Consider the following 6,808-nt stretch of genomic DNA (forward strand, 5'->3'; position numbering starts at 1 on the left):
GTCCTCTGGGTCACCACCCCCTGTCAGCAGACCACGTGGAGATGGATGGAAGGAGCCAGCCCTCTGTGAACCTCCCCTCTGTGTCAGCAGGCTTGGCAATTGCTCGGGCACTTGGGGCTGAGGTCTGGCCCAGGGCTGTGAGCTTCGAGGCCTCTGTGTCAGGCTCTTGGTCTTAGTGGTTCTGTGTTTCTGCAGTCATGTGAGGTCCTGGGAGCCCTGGGAGATGAAGTTTGGCTGTCTGTCCTTCCGACAGCCTTACACAGAATTCCTCTTAAATGCTGTCAAGACCCTGGAAACTCGGTGCCGGCCTGTGCTATGCAGACCAAGCAGTGTACCCTGGCCGTCCACACCAGGCACCTGCAGTGGGAGGACATGTCTTCCCGGGAGCTGCTGGAGCAGAGGCTGGGGATGAACCCCACCCAGATCCAGGCCTTGCTGTGGGATGGGGACCAGCTTGGCCACGGAGTGATCACAGGCAAGTGAGGATCATGGGTCAGGTGCCCTGCCCTACACTGCCTGCAAGGCCCCCCGGCACTGCCCCTGGCACTGCCCTCGATCTCAGCTGGGTTGTGCTTGTTTGTTTTCTGTTGAACCAGTTGGTGGGGGTGGTGCGGGCTAGGGTTTCTTCAGAGGGGCAGCGAGGGTACCTGAGCTGGGAGATGGTGGCACGAGGTACCTGACCACCACTCTGGGCCTCAGTCCTGGTTGTGCTCTGAGGCAAGGATGGGCCCAGGTCTGCATGTGGCACTTGTCTGTGTGTGTGTGTATGTCCAGGTGTGTGTGTGTGCCCGGCAGAGACCATGAGAGGCCTCACAGCACCCAGCCTGGGTTCCCCACCCCCACTGCCTGCAGCCGGGCCTGAACAAGTCCCCTGACTCCCCAGGGGTGAGGCCCCACAGCAACACCTCTCTGCTGGTGATTCGCTTGGGGACCTGATGCCCACAGGCTCCCCACTGGGGCCCTCCTGCTCTGTCCCTGCAGCCTGCAGTGGGCAGACTGAGAGCTGCCTGTGGCCTGGTGGGTTCATGGAGCACCAGGTCTCTCCCTTTCATTTCACTCCCTCCCTCAATTGGCCTCGTCCCGAATTCCGTTTGCTGAGGTGAGCCCATCCGAAAGGCTCAGACAGAGGACCAGTTCACCTCAGGTCCCCTCTGTGATATGGTCTTAGTCTCTAGTAAGCATGACTATGAATCACCTTTTTCTCCTTCTGTGTCCTGTCTTTGCACACAGGTCTTGTGGACGTTGGGGACACTTTGCTGTGCCCAGAAAACCTAGGTCTCATCAAGGTGGAGGAGCTGGAGAATCAAGCCCTGCTACCCAACCTGCAACAGAATTACCTGACTGCGCTCGCCGACCCCCACTGGCTGCTGCAGCCTGTCCTGGGGAGGGCCAGGAAGGACATCTTCCTAGTGGACATCCTCAAGCACCTGATCCCTTTTGGGTGGGAGGCCTGTCCAGGCTGGGCTGTCGAGGGGAAGGTGATGGAGAGACCAGCTCATGGTGACACCGTCCAGTCGCCGCTGTGCCCTGTACATGCTCGTCTGGTTCAGTCTGATTCAGCCCCGCCCTGGGGTGTGCTGCCCACTTGGTGGGTGTTCGGGGTCCAGGACTCCTCTCATGAGGTGCTGCTTTCGACTCAGGGAGAGTCTTTGGGACTTTGACCTTTATGAAAAGATGGCATCGCCAGTCGTTTTGGCCCTGCTGGGTCTGGGTGCTTGAGAGAAATGTGTTGTTAGGAAAGCGGTTAGTGTTTTCCCCCTGTGTTCTGGTCCAAACTCCCTGTTTTGGAATAGTGTCCAGGGGGTGATGGGGGAAGGCTGGGGGCTGGGCTGAGTGTCGGCAGGCAGAGAGGCCCACAGGCCCAGAAACAGGCAGCAGTCTGTCCCTGCAGGTGACCCTTGTCCTGCTGTAAAGTATCCCTTGGCTCACAAAGCATGTGTGTTGGACATGGTGCCTGGCTGCCTCACGTGCAAAGACAGGCTCCTAAATACAGCTGTGAGGGCAGAGTGACAAGGGCTAGTGTTCACCTTGTGGAAACTTTGTACTTGTCTTTGGGCTTGGGGTCATGTGTTTTCAAGACCTTTGGTGGGTGGGGTGACCCTGCATTCTGGTGAGCCTCTTGGGGAGACCCCTGAATCGGGAGCTGGAGATGCTCAGCTGCTGATTAGAAACTTGTGGCACCACTGGGGGACACTTGAGGAGCCTCTTCTGCTTCAGGGTGCATGACTCATGGGAGGTGACACCCCAAAGGTCAGGAACCCGGCTGGGCTGTCCACTGAGTGGCCTGAGTGGCAGCCGAAGTCGAGGTGTCAGCAGACATCGGCTCTCGTGAGGGCTGTGGAGAGAGTTTGTCCCATCTTTCCCCCTCCTCACTTCCGGGGCTTTGCTGGCCATGGTGGGCGTGTCTGGGCTTGGAGAGATCCTCCTTTCTCTTCATCATGAGTTCTCCCGTGTGCCTCCCTGTCTCTCAGTTTGTCCTATGTATGGGGACAGCCATCGTGTTAGAGTAGGGTCCATCCTAATCAGCTCACTTGGTCTCCATCAGCTCTGTGAAGACCTCTCCTTTGTCTATAAGGTCACACCGAGGTACTTGGGATTGAGACTCCAGGACCTGACTCTGAAGGGACATGATGTGACTCCTCACACCCTACAAAAGTTCTGAGGTAGGAACACACTGGAATGTTCCAAGGATGGAAGGATGGCTTTCATGGCAACTGGGGGGAATCTAGAGGCGAGGAGAGCAGGCCACCAGGATAGGAGCCTGATCACGTGGTGCCTCGTGGGCCTGTGAGAACTGTGGCTCTGCTATGTTCGGTGAAGGAAAGGCCTGGGAGGCTGTGGGCTGGGTTCATCTGGGACCTTGTCCCCATCCTCATAGCCACGTGGAAATGGAGCCTCCTTGCGAGGTGCTGAGACCCTGCTGAGGTTCAGGCCTATGGTTCTGTTCCTCCCTTCCCCTCTCCGGTAAACAGGGAACCCCCTCCAGGTACAAGGGAAAAAGTAAGGATGGAGGTGTGTGTTTGCAGGTCCCCTGCAGTCATGGGTTATCTCTCTATCCCCCAGCGCCTCCTCAGCAGTTGAACGAAGTGACAGTAACCTAGCGGGTTACTTGGTCTAGGGTGGCCCCAGGGCCAAGGCCAGACAGGTTAGCACGGATCTGCCCTCAACAGCCCTGGGCTAAGATGGGGGATCTGCAGAGCATGGTCAGGGATGGGGCTGGGAGCTGAAGGGTCTTTGTCAGCTGTGGCTCAGGACACGTGTATTGTGCACACACAAGCCCTCGTGATGTCTAAGGCCTGCCTTTCTCAGCCTTGCTCTCCTGCCCCTGCACTTGGCATCCTCACTCCAGTGTCTGCAGCTCAGAGACCCTCCAGCTGCTCCTCTCCCTCGCTGAGGCTGGGGAGACCTGGAGGCTCGGGGTTCTGCCCATGTTACCTTCCCTCCCATATTGGAGGAGGCTCCTGTAGGTGCCTTATCCAGTGGGCACTGGGGCCATTCAGTCAAAACCCTCCAGCTCTCCTGCTCAGGGAGGAGCTGGTCAGCCTGGCAGGTGCAGTTGGGCAGGAAGCCCCATGGCAGCAACAGGGACAGGGCACCGCCCTCAGGTGGGAGGCACTGGGTTTGGACAGAGACGCCTGCCCCCGGCAGTCAGGTCTCAGCAAACCCCAGAGCAGCCCCACAGTACTTCTGATTTGCCTCATCCCCTTCCATCCGTGGGCCTGCTTTTTGTCACCTCAGAGGCATCGTGTAGCACTGAGAAGAGGAAGGCAGGAGAAGTTGGAAGTTAGGGCCATGGCCTGGGGTGGGCAGGAAGGGCGGGGGCTCCAGAGGAATTGAGACCAGGGCTCTGAGCCCACCCCGGCCCTCACTAGCACGTGGTACTGGGAAGATGCCCAAGGCCCGTGGCCTCAGTTCTTCATCTGGGAGGTGAGCGGGTGTGAGGAACCCTGTGTGTTGGGCTGCAGGATGCGTGTGAGGGACGACACAGAGCTCAAGGCCTGGCGGCTGTTAGCCCTGTGATGGCGGGGCAGGAATTTCTCACACCGTTGCCCTCAGACACTCCTCCACTCTCCACTGGATGGAGCTGGCTGCTTTGTGGTCCAGGACAGGTCAGAGGATATGCACCTCAATAAGATGTTTCATAAATAAAACTTAAAAACTTTTCTAGTTAGACCATAGTGGACCATAGTGTTAGTCGCTCAGTCATGTCTGATTCTGAAACTCCATGGACTGGAGCTTGCCACGCTCCTCTGTTGATGGAATTCTCTAGGCAAGAATAATGGAGTGCGTTGCCATGCCCTACTCCAGGGGGATCGTCCTGACCCAGGAATCAAAACCAGCTCTCCCACAATACAAGCAGTTTCTTCATCATTTGAGCTACCCGGCAACCCCATTTCCAGTTAGAGGAACTGTGAAATTTGGGTGTGGAGGAGTGTTCCAGCAGGACCCAAGCTGCTCCAGGAACTAGAAGCAAGAACCACTCTTTGCCTGTGTCCCAGCTGATCTTCCATCCCAACCCTTATTTTCATCATTGCAGTGCCAATAAACGTTGAGTCTGATTACAATGCCCAATGACAATCAAGAATATTAAAAGCTAGTTAACACCTTGAGTTCTGGATCCCCAGGACCAAGAAAGAGAGGGTCAGTCCATGGATTTCTAGGCATCACTTCAAGGGACCAGAGTTCTGCAGGATTCCTAGCAGATACAGGGTAGAAAACACCTACTCCAACCCTGTGGTCAGCAGCAATGCAACAGGAGCCAGGACCCCTTCCATCCTGACCTAGAAAGAGATCTCTCTGGTGTTTATCCAAGATCCAAAGGGACACCTCACAGCAATGTCCTATTTCCCCTCACTCCCACAATGCACCTCATATGACTGTGGCTCCTAGATCATCACTCTAGGTGTGGGGCTGCCCTGCTTCTCCCAGTGTCCCCACTGCTAACACAGGGCCTTTCATGGAGCAGAGGCTCCATAAAAGTTTTCAGATTAAATAAGCCAGTGAGCAGGGGGCTGCTTGACTCAGATTACTTGCCACTTCCTTTGATAACCCGGGCAAATCGAAATAAACCAAGATCCCTTAGCTGTACAAAATGACACACAACAAGTGTAAGAAGCAAGAACTCACTATTATCACTTTTTATTTTCTAATTCTTCCACCAACTATGTCACTGCTAAATAAATTCACATTTCCAAAATTGTTCTAATTCCGTGTTATCTTGTGCAGGACCATGAAATAGAATAGAAGCATTTCCAATCTCTTTTACAAAAGAGAAAAACTCTTGTTCCTGAACTGGCTAAGTACAAACACATGGTGATCAATGTCACTGACATAGTTAAAAACTGGGATGTATCATCTTCTATAAAAAGGAATAACATTTGAAAAATTCCTAAAAAAAAGAGAGATGAGTCTCCATGTCATTGTAGAGAACAGGAACACAAAGATGCTATACACTGGGTTCCCCCAACAGGCCCGGGCTCTCACTGCTGAGAAGGCTAACTGCTCCCTCTTCAATCACAGAGGGAAGGATCAGCCTCCCTTCCTGTCCCCCAGGACAAGCTGCTGGATGTGGGCCTGGAAGGAGCCTGGCTGCTGCTCTGGCTCAGAGTCCCCTTTCCTCCTCCCTCGCAGCCTCTGCAGAGGGGGTGGAAGGAGCTGGGACCCCTTCAACTGACTCTGTCCAGATACTCCAGAACTTTAAACTTGTTGGTCTCTGCACAGGCCCAGGGAGCCCACAAGAACTCATAGCAAGCAGGGTCGCTGTCAGGCACCTGCTGGTACTCCAGGTAGCCCTCCTGCACCCACACCTGGGTCAGCAACTCCCTGGGCTCCCCATAGAGGTAGTGCTCCCTCCCAGGACACCCCCATCCTGATGAGTGCTCCCCAGATCTCCTCCTCAAGGGGCATGGTTGTCTTCCACAACGATCAGGCACAGGATCACCACCAGGAGGCCGGCCTTGGGCAACCCCTGCCCATCCCTCAGCATCTCATTGAGGGTGAGGCCCAGAGTGGGGACCAGGATATAGGTGGGCTCACTGGGGTCCACCTCCTTCACCTCCAAACCAAAGATCAGCTGCAGGTACTCTGAAGCTTGACCGAGGACAACCAGGAAGTGGTCCTGGTAATCTTTGAGGACACTATTCAGCACTTCTGCCTTTGTGATTGACTCCTTGGCAAGATACCTGCTGAGCAGGAATCATACCAGCTCTTTCTTCTTCACCCGTAGTGCATCTCGCAGGGAGGACCTGGCATCTTCCTGGTCACACGAGGTGTTTGGCACTTCATCTTGCCTGCTGAGGCCATGGTCTTCAGATTGGCTCCCAAGAGTGGCAGCCATGGCAGTGGGAGAGGGGCAGACACCCAGAGGGCTCTGAGGGAGACTGGCTGTTGCAGCAGCAGCCACCTCCTCCAGGGTGCCACAGACCAGGAGAGAGGAGGAGGAGGATGCTGCATCTCCTTCCTTCATCTGCTCCTCCTCCTCCTCCTCCTCATCCCAAATGAACTGTGCCTCCATCAGACCCTCATCCTCTCTTGGATCGTGAAAGACTCTCTCAGGCTGGCGGAGCTCATGCATCCCAGGCATGATGACCGGGGTCGAACAGCAGACAGAAGTGAGGCAGGGGGACAGATGGGGACCCCAGGCATGCAGGAGAGGGGGTTGTGAGCAGCCTCGGCTGAGAAACCCACCCGGGGCTGTCTGACTAGGGCCACTGACAGGTCTCCTCTTGAGGGGTGCTCTCAGGTCTCATAGAGGAGCTCCTCCAGATCTGCCTGATCCCTGGCTACCCAAAGGAGGATGTGAGGTGGC

The 6,808-nt window shown here is 55.6% G+C and overlaps 2 pseudogenes; one reads left to right on the plus strand and one right to left on the minus strand.

Annotated features, from left to right (window-relative positions):
- The first annotated feature begins 223 nt into the window (after positions 1-223).
- On the plus strand, positions 224-1,661 carry LOC133052638 (protein EOLA2-like; annotated as a pseudogene).
- Positions 1,662-5,666: 4,005 nt separating this feature from the next.
- LOC133052639 (melanoma-associated antigen 8-like) lies at positions 5,667-6,583 on the minus strand (annotated as a pseudogene).
- Positions 6,584-6,808: the final 225 nt, after the last annotated feature.

Source organism: Dama dama, chromosome X (assembly GCF_033118175.1).
Source record: "Dama dama isolate Ldn47 chromosome X, ASM3311817v1, whole genome shotgun sequence".
Taxonomy (NCBI): domain Eukaryota; kingdom Metazoa; phylum Chordata; class Mammalia; order Artiodactyla; family Cervidae; genus Dama; species Dama dama.